Source organism: Mus caroli, unplaced genomic scaffold (assembly GCF_978045245.1).
Source record: "Mus caroli unplaced genomic scaffold, Mus_caroli_1 scaffold_1, whole genome shotgun sequence".
Taxonomy (NCBI): Eukaryota; Metazoa; Chordata; class Mammalia; order Rodentia; family Muridae; genus Mus; species Mus caroli.
This window is the reverse complement of record NW_028227256.1, coordinates 133407632-133425391: the sequence shown is the minus strand read 5'-3', so window position 1 is coordinate 133425391 and position 17760 is coordinate 133407632. Positions and strand designations below refer to the sequence as shown.

Below are 17760 nucleotides of genomic sequence, written 5' to 3'. Positions count from 1 at the left end.
ACCTGCTGGTAGCAGAGGGGCAGGGACACAGTTGAGTTGTAAAGTGCCGACCTTGCAAGCACAAGTACCTAAGTGCAATGGCCAGAACCCATGTTTAAAACAAAGCTGGGTAGTGGGGGTGCATGCTCCTAATCTCAGCACTCAGGAAGCATTGGCAGGAGGGTCTCTGTGAGTTCAGGGCCAGCACTCTGGTCTACAGAGTGAGTTCCAGGACAGCCACAGCTATACACACACACACACACACATATACACACACACACACACACAACCATCCCACTCATTCTACCCCTCAAAAAAAGTCAGGTGTGGTGACACACATACTTGTAAACCCAGGACCAGGGAGGCAGAGGCAGGAGGATCCTTAGGGCTTGGTTGTCAAACTAGCCCCACTTGGTGAGTTCCAGGCCAGTGAGAGATCTTGTTTCAATTTTTTTGTTTTTGGGTTTTTTTGTTGTTGTTTTTGGTTTTTTGAGACAGGGTTTCTCTGTATAGCCCTGGCTGTCCTGGAACTCACTCTGTAGACCAAGCTGGCCTCGATCTCAGAAATCCACCTGCCTCTGCCTCCCGAGTGCTGGGATTAAAGGCGTGCACCACCACGCCTGGCTCTTGTCTCAGTTTTTTTAAAGCTAGATAAATAACTGAGGAACAGCACACCTCTTACCTTCCAGTGCACACACACACACATGTGTACACACATGCCTACCTACACATGCATACCTATGTACACATGAACACATACAGGTACATATACACACAAAAGTGCTTTGGAAAAGAAAAGACATCGACAGGCCTCTGGGAGGCCAACATGTTAATACTTATCCAAAGTTAAAAATCCATATAACCTCAAACATAGTTTTCTTGAGACAGGGTCTCTCTCTATAGCCCTGGCTGTCCTGGAACTCACCATGTAGACCAGGCTGGCCTCAGATTTGCAGAGATTCACCTGCCTTTAGTCTCAAGTGCTGTGACACTATGCCTGTCCATATCCTTAAACATCTCTAACTTCTAAGAACTTCATTATCGCTGTACTTACAAAGGGATACTGGGCTGTGTAAAGGCCTGTCCATGACAGAACTGCTCGAAAGAGCCATGAGCGGGAAAATGACCGACTACATTGCAGTTGTATCCATGTTAGAAGATGCTAAGTGGTCTCTAGAAAACATTTTTGCGTGCCAACATGAAAAAGATATCAAAACTTACAAAGGGAAACTCATGCACATAAATAATATATAAATAATACATATAATATAAATAATAACATATAAATAATACAATACAACTCATTTTTTAAAAGAGAAAATATTAGTGGATGAAATGTGTGTTACAATATCCATTTTCTTTTTTTAAGGCGTTTTTATTAGATATTTTCTTCATTTACATTTCAAATGCTATCCCCAAAGCCCCCTATACCCTCCCCCTGACCTGCTCCCCAACCCACCCACTCCCGCTTCCTGGCCCTGGCATTCCCCTGTACTGGGGCATATGATCTTTGCAATACCAAGGGGCCTCTCCTCCCATTGATGGTTGACTAGACCATCTTCTACCACATATGCAACTAGAGACACAGCTCTGCGGGATACTGGTTAGTTCATCTTGTTCCATTTTCTACAACTCTAAACTACTTGTGTTAAGCTAGGGACCAGAAACTGGAACCAAGCTCCATTTAAGGAGGGAAAAAACTTTTAAAGCAAGAAACAGCCCTGAAAGGTGACAGAGACGCTATGTCACAGAATGACCACAGGTGGCTGGGTACAGGGTCGTGCTGTGTCCTGAGTCCAGTGTGGCCCTTAGCTTCATGGGAGCTGAGAATTAGACAGGACAGGGCTCTGTAGGTATAAACCCTTTATGGCATTTTTCCTTTTGCCTGGAATGCATCCCGTTACCCTTCTTCTGGTAAGAAGCCATTTTGTCCTTTCAGCAACCTCCACCTCTTAGTCCTTGTCTCACGTTAGGGGCAAATGTGACCTCTGGTTACAAGAATGGTCATTGTCCCTAGCCAAACTGTCATGATGGCTCTCAAGAGAGAAACTGTCCAAACATGGTGGAGGACCGTCAACCACAGGTTATCTACTAGAGTTTGTGGGCAAAGGAGCTGATCTCCTCGGAGAGCGAGGCAGCCACAGCAAACATCTGGAACTGATGTGTCCATTATCACCCACACTTGGGTAGAGATTTGTCTGAAAAATGTAGCAAAACACAGGAAGGCAGTCTGTGTGGTGAGAGATGGATTCCTGTGGACATGGAGCAGCTGCATCCAGCCTGCAGACGCCCTTTTGCATTTTGTACAAGCTTGTAGATCCTCAGTGTTCTCTCTACTAGGGTGAGCTGGGTACCTATCAGTTTCATCACAGAATCTCAACAATTAGAAGCACCTTGGGAATTTGATCAACTGCTGGCAGTCCCCACGGTACCAATCCAAATCCTCTGGCAGCTGCATTTACCAACAAGGCTTTCTGTTCTATCCCACATGTCCTCCCCTCCCACCCAGCCTCGAAAAGAGAACCAAAAGTAACAGCTCCCCAGTGATACGCTTGTAGCACGCCACACGTTCTTCAGCATTCTTCATTACTTAGATTTTCAATATGCAAGCACTTTTGTATGTCATCGGGGTCTGAAAGATGACTACATCAGGTCCTGAAGACAGGGCTCATTTGGTGAAGTGCCTACCCTACAGGTATGAGGACCTCACTTTCGAATCCTCGGGATGCATGTTAAGAGCCAGTGTCACATGTCTGGAGCCCTAGCCCTGGGAGAACAGAAGCAGATGAACCCCTGGAGTTCATCAGCCTACAAGCCTAGCAGACTTCAGGTTCCGTGAAAACCTGTCCCAAAAAATTAAGATGGAGAGCAATTGAGGAAGAAGCCAACATCAGCTCCCAGCCTCCGTGAGCATGAAAACCTGCATGCACAAATACATATACCTATACAAACACATAGCTACAAAATACACACACACACACACAGAGAGAGAGAGAGAGAGAGAGAGAGAGAGAGGTAGGCTTGGTTTTAATAGCTATTAGGCATCATATAGATATCAGACCATCACAGTACCAGGCATGTAAATTCCAACGCTCCTTTCACTGACAAGGCACACAGTGACCAGTCTCAATGATCTGCTGCATACAACAGGGCAGTCACATTACTAAGGTGCACATAAGCACATTGCCTCTATAGCGCCACATTCTCCACTCATGGTGCAGAAGACACTACCAACCTGGAAACATGGCGGATGGGAGGAGATGGGATATTTGGAGGTAGCCACACTTCTCTCCTGTCACTACGACCTGTTCTGTAAGTGCCAGGACCTCACCCTGTTAGCTCAGCAAGTTCAGGATCCAGCTGCTTGGCCTCTGTACAATCACCCACTGCACCTTACGTTGGCTGCCAACTTCTCTGGCCCTCTGGCAATCGTAGCATCATCTGCCCTGAGAAGATTCCTCACTCTCTGCCACACCGACCGCAGACTCAGACCTGTTCAACAAGCCCGATACAAAAAGTGACAGTCATAACAAGACACCTTGCAAGCCAGTCTGCACAGGTCAGAGGGCGCAGTGAAAGCCATCCGTTCGTTGTGAACATGCCTCCTGTCACTTCTCTTTAGATTGACAGGCTGGTAGTGACCCGTGGCAGTTATGGCTCAGTGCAGTGCCCCTGTGTCTGGCTGTCAAGCTTGGCAAGACTCTGGGGACCACACAGCCATTTCAGTGTTAAGACTTTTTATGGTCTCAGCAATCTCCAAGGCGGGCAGAGACTAAAGGGAAGGCAAAACCCAAATGGAAAAATGCCACTGGCATATGTTACCCATCTCCACATCTTCATGGGCAGATGCAAGGCCTTTTCTGGATTGGCTCAAAGCCCAGAGGATTTTCAGTTGTGTGTAACACACCAATGTCAGCACAGCAGGCCAGGGTAAGCTGCAGTACTGGCTGCGGTGAACTATAAGGCAGAGTCACTGGCAACTAAGCCTTCATCTCGCCATCAGGATCAGCCGTAGGAGGACTGTTTTAGCAGCCCTATTCTGCTTTTCTCCCTACGCTCTGCGTGCATCCTCCTAAGACAACGGCTCTAGGCTTCGCTAGCCAAATTGAACCCTCCCTCCCTACCTACCTCCCTCCCTCCCTCCCTCCCTCCTGTCTTATTGTCCTTATTTGAATCCACCCTATACACCATCACCTCTGCCGAAACATATGCTCGCTGAATACAGAGAAACTGGAGTCACGCAATCTAGCATTTGGTGGTGAGAGTGCTAAGATCTGACCTGTTATCCATCCATATTATCCCATTGGCTTCCTAGTACCTTCAGAGGCTGTCTAACACTCTGCCATGGTATCACTGTAAGCCACGTCCTGCACAGGGTTGTGGAGTCTTCTCCTACCTACAGGAAATAGGGCCACAGTGGGCAGAGCTAGAAGATTAAAACTACTGGTCTGGACAGGACTCTCTGCTTCCTGCTTCAAAAATGTGAGCAAGCTGGGCCTTAAGTCCCCACTGCCACAGTCAGGAGCTGTCCTGGTGACAGTGCCCTCCCTGCTATGGACCCGCAAGCCAGAATAAATCCTTCCTCCTTTAAGCTGTCATAGCGACTAGACAAGGAACAAAGCCAGGCCTCTTGATCATCACTGCCTAGCTTCTGGAGACCCATAACCCATGAAATGTCCCCTGCCAGGCTCACTGGACCGACTGCAGCTCTCCTTGTCTCTTTACACATTGACTTATGTATGTGTGAGGGGAGTCTCTCCTTTCACCACTTAGTTCCCGGGAATTGAACTCAGGACTCTGGTTTTGGCAGCACACACCTTTACCCACTGAGTCATCTTGCCAGCCCCAATATCCTTAAACTACTGCTGTGCTGCTCTATTTTTTTTTTTTTTTTTGGAAAGCCATCTCTTTGTGTATTTGTGTTACCACTACATAAAGGTGTCTTAAAGGAAGGAATCATTTTACACTTGTTAGCTTGGTGCTTGATAAATAAATAGGTCATCAATAGATTCTTAAATTGATTGAGTTCTCTTCATCCTTGTAAGACGGCGCTCAAATCACTTGCTTGGGACCTCAGGTCATTCATTCACTCAGGGTCCCTCCGTCCCTTGAACCATCTCTAGCATCTCCTGGTCTTAGTATTTACTTAGCAACAATCTGCCTAAGATGTAATTCTTTTGATCATTTCTTGTGCTGCTGTTTCTCTCTTTCGTGAGTTTTAAACTTTCCTTTTAGGTACCATGGGGTTTTCTTTTTTATCTCAATATCTAAAGCCTAAAATAGGTCTCTCTTTCCTCATGCATTGACTCTGCTGGAGTAAATATAAATTGTTCTTAAAAATTAATTATAGGGCCAGACAGAGGTGGCACATGCCTTTAATCCCAGCACTTGGGAGGCAGAGGCAGGCAGATTTCTGAGTTCGAAGCCAGCCTGGTCTACAGAGTGAGTTCCAGGACAGCCAGGGCTACACAGAGAAACCCTATCTCAAAAAACCAAAAATTAATGAATGAATTAATTAATTATAGGAAATTCATATTCACTATTAACTAAAGGCATGTGTTTATCTCCCCTGGCATATAAACATGTATATAAGGAATGTCATCTTGTCTCTCACATGTCACAGAAGCCAGTCCCCTTCTTGCCCCACTCATGCTCCGGGAAGTCCCCAGTCTCCTCCCACACTGAACACGCTGGCCTAACTCACCATCAGTCGATGGCACCCATGATGAGGTAGAATCCCAGGGCTACCTGGAGAACATCATTGCAGTTCCTTGCTTCTTCCCATGACCTTGGCCTCAATGTGTTCTGACAGAAGCTAACGTTGCTTCCTTTGGTTTGCTTTGCTTTTTGAGACAGGATCTATGTAGTCCTGGCTGTCCTAGAACTAGCTATGTAGACAGTGCTGACCTTGAAGTTACAGGGATCTACCTGCAATGGCCTCCTGAATGCTGGATGAAAGGCAATCGCCATGCCCAGCGTAATATTCCCTTTTCAATGTTCACATCTACCATTGCTTCAGAAATAGTTCCTTGCTTTCCAATGGGAGTTCAAGACCCAAGCAGGGCCCCAGAGCTTCATGGTTCGCTCCTGCCTTCTTCTTCCAGCCTCAACGCCTAGCAGTCTCTCTGTTCTCCCAGTACCTTGTTAGACTAGCTTCCTTAGACTTCCCTCTCATCTCTGAGCCTTTGCATGCACTGGTCCTACAACCTGACTCACCCCTTCAGTGTCACCCCATCCCACAGCCTTTTCCCAGACTAGATCCTTATCCGTAAGATTTCAGTGTCAGAGTTAGTTGCTAAGAAAACCCTTTATTGATACCCTCCTTTAGGAAAGATTCCCAGTCACAGGCTATGATGGTTTGTATATGTTTGGCCCAGGGAGTGGTACTATTGGGAGATGTGGTCTTGTTGGAGCAGGTATGTCACTGTGGGTATGGGCTTTAAGGCCCTCATCCTACCTGCCTGGAAGTCAGTATTCTGCTAGCAGCCTTCAGGTAAAGATGTAGAACTCTCAGCTCCTCCTGCACCATGCCTGCCTGGATGCTGCCATGTTCCCACCTTGATGATAAAGGACTGGACCTCTGAACCTATAAGCCAGCCCCAATTAAATGTTGTCCTTATAAGAGTTGCCTTGGTCATGGTGTCTGCTCAAAGCAGTAAAACCCTAACTAAGACACGGACTTATGGAAACCTTCTGCTTTTTCCTTCTAGATTTTACTGAGTAATTATCTAACTCAAATTTCTTCCACACCCAACTGTGAGCAGAGTCAGCCATGCTACACTTGCACCTTGCACAAAAGGCAGCTTGGCCAATGTTAGTGGCAAAGAAAGCTCTTCCTGAGCTCTGCCTTCCAAACTGTACCTAAGTCTATACCACACAAGTTTTAGTTCTTCAGTTAGTGGGTTAGGATGGGTAGTTTCTATTGTATGTTTCTCATCTGGAACACCTTTGTAGCTCCAACATCTGCATGTGGAAAATGCTGACAAATATTCATTTCACTTGTTTATTTATTGACTGGAAGCCAGTTCAGCTAGAGTCTTCCTTAATCGGAGGGACATTCTAAATGCTTCAAGGATCCATCTTTAATATTACCCCAAGTTTTCCCATATTCTAATGTTGTCACTGAGTATTCTTATAACTACAAGTACAGGCTAATGCACCAAATTAATGAAGTCCTCATATGGGTTAACCACAATTAGGTTATTTGTTTTACAAGAGCTCAAAAGGCAAGTAAGTCCTAAAGGAAAAGAGAGTTCCATCAGTGTCTTAGGGTTTCTATTCCTGAACAAACATCATGACCAAAAAGCAAGTTGGGGAGGAAAGGGTTTATTCAGCTTACACTTCCATACTGCTGTTCATCATCAAGGAAGTCAGGACTGGAACTCAAGCAGGTCAGGAAGCAGGAGCTGATGCAGAGACCATGGAGGGATGTTCTTTACTGGCTTGCTTCCCCTGGCTTGCTCAGCCTGCTCTCTTATAGAACCAAGACTATCAGCCCAGAGATGGTCCCACCCACAAGGGGCCTTTCCCCCTTGATCACTAATTGAGAAAATGCCTTACAGTTGGATCTCATGGAGGCATTTCCTCAACTGAAGCTCCTTTCTCTGTGATAACTCCAGCCTGTGTCAAGTTGACACAAAACTAGCCAGTACAATCAGCTTTCAGATTCTCAGCTTTTTCTCCGCAACATCATTCCTTCTTATTGTAAAATAAAAGTATTAAAAGCTAATTTTCTACCACAAAAACTTCCAAGATAGCGGGGTGCAAGCATGGTCCTTTTTCTCATTCTAGTTTTTTCAAAACTTACTTTCAACTAGGAGTGTCTAGATTGAGGGGACCATAAGCTAATACAAATTAGAGGTGTGAGTGTGTGTGTGTATGTGTGTGTGTGTGTGTGTAGGTGTGATTGCGTACAATCAAACCTTCATAATCGTTGTAAGTATGAACCCAGCCGCTTCAACATGACCCCACATGTGTAGGGTAAGAAGGCAGGAACGCTGTGGTCACAATGTCTTACCTTGTCATGTTTTACACAGATATGACCATGTGAGCAAATGAGACCGTGTGATATGGTCAGTCAGAGGTTCAGCCCAACCAAATGCCTCTGCATTCCCCAGTCCAGCTTATTCACCCTCCTGACTCCTGCAGAGATGGCTTTATGGTTTCTGTTGATGAGCCAACTGTCTTGGTCAGGCCCTTTTGTATTAATTTACTGTGTGCTTCTCTTTAGCTCAGTAACGCCTCATTTTGCCATCTTCTTCCTCACTGGTTGTCTTCATTACAGTGAGTCCGTAATCTCTGAGGCTTAGGTGTCTGTTATATGGTACACAACCAGAGTAACTGGGTCAGCCCCTGAAGACAGAGTATAGGAGACATCAATGCCGGGCTTTCCACTTGGGGTCTGGGAAGGACACAAAAGACAAACAAATCATCAGCTATCAGAGAGAACTGTGGTCATGACTGGCTAGGTGACCTGGGGCAGCAAGTCTGAGCAGCATTTGAGAAGAGACTACAAGCTGTCTAAAACTGGCCAGGGTTGTTGATTTGTGCAGGGCATCAAACTGGTCCAGAAGCCACAAGCCTATGGTAGGAGGTGACAGCTCACCAGTGCAGCCCTTGTGGTGAGGGCTTCTGGCCAGAGAGAGTTTAGATTTTATTCCACCACATGCAGTAGGAAGCCTTTGGAAGGCTGTAGCAGCATGGTGACAGCTTGACCACTGGGAAGAATATAGAGCTTTGCTGAAGTCTGGAAGAAGGTTGTGCAGGCTGCTGATGGGGAATTTGGGCTGAGTCTCAACTCAGCTTTTGGTCACCAGCAGAGCAAGCGTGCACGTGCACGCACACGCACACGCGCACACACACACACAGAGGCACACATGTCACGTTTCTTCAGCCACAGTTCAGGCCTTCGGCAGCACCCTGAACAAACAAGGCAGCTGCCAACAGTTTTTCCAGACCTGCTTTCCCAAATGCCACCCCTGCGTGCTGGATAGATGGATGGATTGATGGATGGATGGATGGGTGGATGGATGGATGGACAGATGGTGAACAGAGGATGAGAAGGGACAAATGGGACTCCTGGAAGCCAGTTTATCCTTGGGGTTTCCCTTTACAACTGTAGAAACTTCCCTAAACAGAGATCACAAAATCAGAGGGACGAGCCTGACCCAGCTCCAGTGTCGGGCCACAGAGTCTACTGCAGCCACTTGCTTCACCACCCTCAGTTTCCTGATGTCTCCCTGGGGTACCTCATGTCTTACTGGGGTAACTCATGTCTCAATGGGGTGCTGGGCTCCACATATCAGTAGAAATGAAAGGAACACACAAGAGCACTGCACATAGCTTGTTGCTAGGCACCGCATAGGCATGTTGTTCCCTACGTGAAAACTCAGTCCCAGGCACACATTGCCAGCACAGTCAGAGCAGATGTCTTTGTTGCCCTTCACTTGCAGCTCAACCCCACCATGCCTGGGTGAGCCTTTGAAGCCTATCCAATCTTACAGAACTGCTTTTGTGAGCGAGACATCTCTGAGAAGTTCAATTGCGCTAGAGTCTAAAGTCATTTGCCATTCTCCTGTCCCTAGCACACAAGTCTCTGTGTGTTGATCTAACCAATTGGTAGTGTTTTGAGTCATACATCATGAGGCCAATGGCGCCTTAACGATGTATTACATTAATCTATCATCAAAGCCATGGCATTGTTATGATATATTACTTTAATACATCATTGGAGTGCCATAGCTTTAATGATGTATTACTCAAAACCATAGCAACAGCTAGAAAGATCAAGATAAGTTTTGTATTTTTTAAACTTATTCTCAGTAAATATGATTTTTTTTCTTAAGTTTCCACAGTAAGGTACGTGTTCAAAGGAAATATGAGGTTGTGGGTCCCGGCGAGATACAGTGCCAGGCAGTTTCCTTGTTGACCTCTGCACTGCTTACTTGCCCACCACCCAAGTCTATAAATTCAAATTCTATTCTAAAACACCTTCTCCAGCCATGCATGGTGGCTCATAACTCTAATCCCAAAATTTGGGAAGCTAAGACTGGTAGATTGTTGATTTCAAGGGTAACCTGGGCTATTTAGGGAAACCCTGTCTTAAAAAATAACCAGGAGCTGGAGAGATGACTCAGCAGTTATGAGTACTTCCTGCTCTTGCAGAGGACAGGTTTGGTTCCTAGCACCCTTGTCATGATCAGTCATCTATAACTGAGTTCTAGAGGATCTAACACCCTCTTTCTGGCATCCACAGGCACAGTATGTATGTGGCACACATACATAGACACAGGCAAACACACATGAAAATAAGATCTTGAAGTAAGTAAACAAAAATAAAATATGTATTCAATCTTACAAAAGCAATGTCACTCTTAAACAAAGGATTTGGTGAGACTGCCAGAGTTCTACCATGTTACAGTCACACATCTACAGTGGTTCCCTTTTCCAAGGAGTATTCATGCCTTTGCTAACTTGCCTTTCCAGAAGATCCTAAACTGTGGAAGTGGTGGCATCCCTCAGTAAGCTGTTACGGGTGTTTGCTTTTGTATCTAACAAGACTTTATGAGCTACATGAGGTTGCTCACACCCATAACCCAGCACTTGGATGTGGCAGTTACTGCCCAGGCAACGAAGTGAGACTTTATCTCAAAAAAATACCTGATCCACCAGTATCTCTACCTTCTCCTCCTGGTTGTCATATGTGTGTGTGGACATGCACACACAGGAGGAGGAATAATCATAGATAAAATAATAGATGATACATGCATACATACATACATTCATACATAATAGATAAATAGATAGATAGATAGATAGATAGATAGATAGATAGATGACTGATAGATAGTTGTGATAAAGATAGGTAGATAGATGATAAGTACTATATACATAGGTGGTATTGATATATCTCACATCTTTCAACTGACCGCCTTGAACTTTCATTAATTTGGCATATAATAAGAATTAGACAAGAAACAAGGGTAGTAGAATTGAACCGACTGCAATAGATAGAGTATTGGCATTACTTGAGATATTTTTAGAGCATTTTTTTTGTGGTAAATCTCAACTGTTTAACCAGAGTGAGGTTCCACTCAGAAATAGTTTGAATAACAAATGTATGTAGTATAGAAACATGCATACACACAGAAAGAGGGGAGGGAGGGAAGGAGAATGGGCAGAGGAAGAAGGGAAAGGAGAGAGGAAGAGAGAGAGAGGGAGAGAGAGAGAGAGAGAGAGAGAGAGAGAGAGAGAGACCAGACTCTGGGGTCAAGCAGTTGACCCCAAACCTTGATGAAGACCCTGAGGTTCTAATAACCACAGCTCTTTGAAGTCAGGTTTTAGACGTTGGTTTAAACATTTAGCAGCAGGCTTGCTGGGGTCCAGCTGCAATCCCAGCAAAGGTGAGGTATGGACCGCAGGATCAGGCCAAAGCCAGCCCGAGGTACATGAAATCTTATCAAAGAAGAAAGGGGTTGAGGGACAAATAATGGTTGGTGTGATTGTGTACTTGGGAGACTGAATCAAGAGGATCTTGATCATGAGTTCAAGGCTAGCCTGGGCCATGAGAACCTGTTTCAACCAAACAAAAAGCAGGTCCAATTGATCACACTTGTGGTGTCAGCTGAAGCAGGAGAATCACAAGTCCAAGGGCTGCCTGAGCTACAAATGGAAATCTGGGCTCAAAACCACGGGCTAGGGATGTAGCTCCGTGGTACAGTGATTGTCTAGTGTGTATAGGGCCCAGGGCTCCATTCCAGTACTGCATATAAATAAATACAATAAAAATAAGTGCAGAGCCTGAGTTATTCAGGGAAAAGTCATTTATTTCCAGACAGAAGTAAGAGTCTCTGAGAGATAGCCTTGTTTCTCAGTGTGGGCCTCACTGCAGAGCTTAGCATCACCAAGTCAGAGCTACTGCCCAGCACCCACACTTTGATGGCCACCGTATCTACCTTACCCATCCGTGTATAGCTCCTACTCAACTCTCTCGGGCCAGGGCCTTCTAGATACCACTCAGAACTCTCTCCTCCCTCCCTCTCTCTCTCTCTCTCTCTCTCTCTCTCTCTCTCTCTCTCTCCATCTAGTTTGAAGGGCTGCTGTGAGGGAGCCTGCTGCAGGAAGATAGATGAGGAGAGAAGTGATGACTCAGCACACGCCACCGCTTCCCGCCCCTGCTCACGGATCAGTTCAGTCCCAACCAGCACATAGAAAGGGGCTGGGGAAGGGCTGGGAAGATTCACAGAAAAGCTGGAGAACAGCAGAGACCCGTCTGATCAGGAATATGAGGCTTGCATAAGGTTGGGCTGGAGGAAAAGAAAGCGCCACATGTTCCCACAGTTCAATCTTACAGAGAAGAGCTTATACGCCACAATAAGCTCAGGGCTCCGATAGTCTTCAGAGACCTACAGAGTACTGAGTGGCCCCGAAAGCTAGGCAACGCCTTCCGAGGAACTCATTATGGCACTTTGTGACCGTTCCGTGGAAAGCAGCCACGCTCTCCGCATCTTCAGCACTTGGCCCAAATGCTGCTGCTATAAAATCTCAGCCCAAGCGCATGCCTTTAATCCCACTACTTGAAAGGCAGAGGCAGGTGGATTTCTGAGTTCGAGGTCAGCCTGGTCTACAAAGTGAGTTCCAGGACATCCAGGGCTACACAGTGAACCCTGTCTTGAAAACAAAACAACAAAACAAAAAAAAACAAACCAAAAAACAAAAACAAAATATCTCAGCCCAAACCCCTCTTCCAGGAAGCCGTCTTGCCTTCCCAAGCTGGTACACAGCTCCTCTGCTTCTGATTCCTTGCAGCTGATGGCTCTCTCACTTATTTCTCTTGCCTGTTTAGATTATCAACTTTCTATAACGCATCCAATAACTTCAACTTCAGGAACATTGGAGGGCTGGTGTAAACAGTTCAGACAGTGAAGCGCTTGCCAAGCAAGTACCAACACCTGAATTTGATCCTCAGCGCGCGCACACACACACATACCCTGTGAGGACAATGAAGCTCCTCTAGGGAAGATAAGAAGTACGAGGGGGTGAAAGTGTGGCCTTTGAGCCAGAAGAGAAGGCCCCTAACATACTACACACTGCTTTTGCTAAACACCTCTTATAAAGTAGCTGCTTAATGCAGGGTGTCCATAAAGTCAGAACAGATCAGATTTTATTAGCTTACTCATTGTAAAGGCTGAAGACGTTCCCATCACCATCGTGAATATATGAGCTTTATGGACAAACTAGCTTTTTCAATTATAGGGAAAGATAAAGATGAGGGCATTAGATGAAGCCCTAAAGCTAGTCCTTTAAATGGACTTGTAAAATAAAATATTTGTTTCAGAACTTCTGTACTCTTTTCATCCCTTATCTACATACAGTAAGTTTTCCCTGAAGTTAAATTTGTTGTATCATTTAAATATATCATTATACAGAGAAATATAGGGCTGGGGAGATGGCTCAGGGGTTAAGAGCACTGACTGCTCTTCCGAAGGCCCTGAGTTCAAATCCCAGGAACCACGTGGTGGCTCACAACCATCCATAGTCAAACTGACGCCCTCTTCTGGCGCATCTGAAGACATCTACAGTCTATATATATAGCTATATATAAAAAAAAATATATATATAGCTATATACAGCTATATATATAGTCACAAACTGGTGACTCTAGTCCAAATTCCAAAAAGGGGGTTAGGAGTTGACAGTCTCACCAGAGCTTTCTTCCTTGAAAGGCACGGTGACTAGCCAGTACCCTGAGGAAATACATCTTTCTGTCATACACAAATTCATAATTATTGTAAGTAAAACAAAAAACTCGCATGTTAAAAGAAGATTCTGCCTTTAATAATGATTATTATTAAAAATAATATATAATTCTGCCTTAATTCATCTATAGTCATGCAGTATATAAGAAAAAGCCCCAGGCAAAGTCCTATGCTTAACTAGTGCCCCATGTACCATGTCTTCTGATGGACTCTAGTTTGGTTTTTCACTGAAAACCATATGGAAATGGCCAGAGAGCTCCAGGGAACCTAGGTGCCCTGGCTTCAGCTAAGCCTGGGCTAACTCCCAAGCATGGCGGGAATATTATGGCAAGTGTTCTCAGAGAGAGAGGTGATGGTGTCTAGCAGTAACTGGCTGTCCACAGTGAATGCTGTGCTTGTGATGGCATATAGGAGCCTGGACTTTAAAAAGGAGGTGGATATTCAACTATCCAGGGTTTAGGAAATCAAGTATGAACCCCAGCTCCTTGCAGACGATACCAGATGACTGCAGCTGGAAACCCAGGGAAGTCAAAGTTGCTACAATTATCTATACAGGATGAAAGGTCTAGATGCCATCCGTGCCTCTGAGATCCCATGTCATGCTGAAGGCTGGCATCCCTGTTCTGTAATGGTAAGAATTTCCGCTCCTACCTGCTAGATTTGTAAAACACTAGCCCTCCTTTCAAGGGTATTGGCAAGGTCCTCACTGATACCCTCCTAGATGGATATGAGACAGCCTGCTATGGGACAGGGGTCTTTGACCAGAGTGAGTACTTGTGATATCAGGAAGTTTTGAGTGAGCTGTCCCCTGTGGTCAAAGCACAAACTGGGAGCTCTCAGGGACACCACCAGTCAGCAACCAAAACCCTAACTCAGTTGCCTGAAATGTCGCCAACAACCAAACAGGTCACATCCCTCCCCTCTAGTCAGAAGAGCAAATGCCCTAAGCACCCTCGACCTGAAGAGCTTTAAAGACAGCCACAACACACCGGGGAGCACCCTGGGAGGGAGTACACATGCCAACTGTGCGGTGCTCAGGATAGCTGGTTCAGCAGACCCAGACTTGATTGGCCAAAGCATTCTTACAGAGCTGTGTCTAAAAGGTCATTCCCAACCCTTTCTGATATTGGCTAAGACCTCAGCATCTCCCAGTAGCACTTCCTCTGGATCTGAATTCAAATGTCACTCTTAACATTTCTGTTGAAGCTTCCTTGAAAACCTCCCCTTGATTTTGGCTGGAATTCACCTACCCTGTTCAATGCTGTTTAGTCCCAAAGATGCAAATCGAGGTGTGCGGTCTTCTGTGTCTACCCCACTGCACTCAACTGAATAGAAATACTTGGGTTTAGAGCATCTCAGATTTGAATTGGTGGAAAAGTCAGGACCTCGTGGGAAAAGGAGATTGTGTAATCAAGTAGAATATCCTCTGGAATTTTAGTGCTCCATTATAACCAGGTGTATTTTGACATGAACATGACTTTCCTGAAGTGAAAGGCCCTCTCCCCTCCTTGACTCAATACTTATGACAAGTACAAAGGAATGTTCTGGCATTTGGCATAACCTATGCCAAGATGGCAAGACAATCTGAAGAAATGGTTTCCTCTCATGTCAGTGTCTTAGTCTCAGTTTACAAGGTACTTAATAAAACTAACTACTATAAAACCATAAAGTAGAGAAGAAGAAGAAGAAGAAGAAGAAGAAGAAGAAGAAGAAGAAGAAGAAGAAGAAGAAGAAGAAGAAGCAGCCTCTTTCCTGCCTAATTGCTCATCTTTATGCTTTGAAAACTCCATCCTGTGGGTAGTGATGGCACATGCCTTTAATCCCAGCACTTGCGAGGCAGAGGCAGGTGGATTTCTGAGTTCGAGGCCAGCCTGGTCTACAGAGTGAGTTCCAGGACAGCCAGGACTACACAGAGAAACCCTGTCTAAAAAACAAAAAACAAACAAAAAAAAATGAAAAAGAAAAACTCCATCCTCCCAACATGGCATCCTTGCAAAACCATGTCCCAGCCAAGCCAACGACTGCAAAGTCCAGGTTAACAGAAACCCGCGTGCCGTGAGTAACCAGTGCAGCACACTCACACAAGTGTGTCGGCTTTTCTAAGCCCCGCATGGAATGTTCTCTCCTTCCTGCCTCGGCTAATTCAAAACTGCACAGGAACACTAGACAGGAACAACACACATGAAAATTTCCCTTCCGGTCAGGGTCAGGATGCAGCGTTTTTACTTCACACACACAATGGACAGATTCCTTTCCTTTTTCACTTTCCAATGATGCTGTGTCGGGGGTGGGGGTGGGGAGAAACAAGAGGACTCTGCACTTCCGAAATTTCTCCGTTAGTGCATTCATTAGGGGGAACAAAGTGATTTCCACGTGACAGTTTTCAGAGTCCAAAAACTTCTCCCCAGGAAAAGAAAAGATGTGGCCAGGCGTTATAGCTTCCCTGGTGACTCTAGTATCCCTCTTGCCCTTCCTTCCTGCCCCTTCCTGCCCGTGCCACATCCTTTGTTACCAAGATAGCTTGTTTACAAAATCAAGGATCAGTTACTGAAAACAAGTGGCCGGTGCTTTACCTGGGGTGTGATCCAGAAGTTAGCACAAGCATTGAGGAGGAAGCCGGAGAAGATGGCCTGTCCTCAGCCTTGGCTTCTATTATCCAAAAAATCAGAACTTATAAAATTGTCTCTTGGATTCAAGAATTTCTCTAGAGTAGAAGTTTTACTGTGCAAAACTACAGATGCTTTGAATTTAATTTCTCCCTTGATGTTCTCCCACAATGTTATAAATTATCGAAAATGCATCCACATATTACTTTACTATGGACAATTGGCACATCTCATAAAAACCCTGGGTCCCTTATTATTCACTCTGTCCCCAGTGCATAAGGCCATCTCCAAACAGCTCAGCCAGCCTTTGAGTCCTGACCCTTGCTCCTCCCCTGGAACACTCTCCCTCCACCTTGGCCAGGCCAGGGGCTTCTATTCAAGCTACACTTCCTCCAGGAAGCCTTCCATGATGTCCACCCGTTTCCCAAGGTTCATGCTTTTCCTCTGTGACTCCCACAGTCCAGGGCATGTCACCATGGCTGCTTCTTCTCTAACCTCCTCCTAAGGGTAGGTTCCTTGAGGACACTCTAAGCACCTGGCCATGCTTGGCATAGATGGCACAAAGTAACCGAATGTGACCTCTGAGTGTAAATAAACATCTTTTTTTTTTTTTTTTTTTTTTTTTTTTTTTGGTTTTTCGAGACAGGGTTTCTCTGTATAGCCCTGGCTGTCCTGGAACTCACTTTGTAGACCAGGCTGGCCTCGAACTCAGAAATCCGCCTGCCTCTGCCTCCCGAGTGCTGGGATTAAAGGCGTGCGCCACCACCGCCCGGCAAATAAACATCTTGAAAGGGCACAGAAAGCAGTGAGGGCTGAATCCACTTCCACAGCTGCATGCTACCTGACCTGCTTCCCCTCAGCCACACATCCCAGGTCACGTGTCCTCTCCGTTCTTTGAACAGCCTCAGTTCTTTCCTCACACAAAATGTCATCCTCTGGGCCTTCGTGGGACCAAATGCTGCCAGTCACTCAGGTCTTGAGATTCACCCTTAGTGACACACACCCAGAGAGACCTCACCTGACCATTCCAGTCTGAATGAGCATCCAGAACCATCTGACAGGCAACGTTTGTAGGTGTGGCTCAGAGTGCCATCGGATCTTGTAACTCACTATCTTCAGAATCTCAGTGAAGAGGGATGGAGACCGTGCTTGCCTTATCTGTGTTCCCAGAGCTGCATGCTTTAGTGGCAAAGAGTAGGTGCTGAGTAGAATACAGGCATGAATGATTGAAAAATCTGGGTCAACCACCAACAAGTGAGAGACCTCGGAACACTCATCCCTAACCGGGGTGTCAGGGATGTTGCTATCAAATCCTTCCCCCCACAGCTCAGGGAACCCTGCAGAAGAGGGGGCAGAAAGAGTATAAGAGCCAGAGGGGATGGAGGATGACATCAAGTAAACCAGGCCTTCTAAATCAA

The 17760-nt window shown here is 45.7% G+C and overlaps 1 pseudogene; it reads left to right on the top strand.

The window, feature by feature from the left end:
* The first annotated feature begins 14088 nt into the window (after positions 1–14088).
* On the top strand, positions 14089–14928 carry LOC110296083 (lipid transport auxiliary protein 1 pseudogene; annotated as a pseudogene).
* The last annotated feature ends 2832 nt before the right edge of the window (positions 14929–17760 follow it).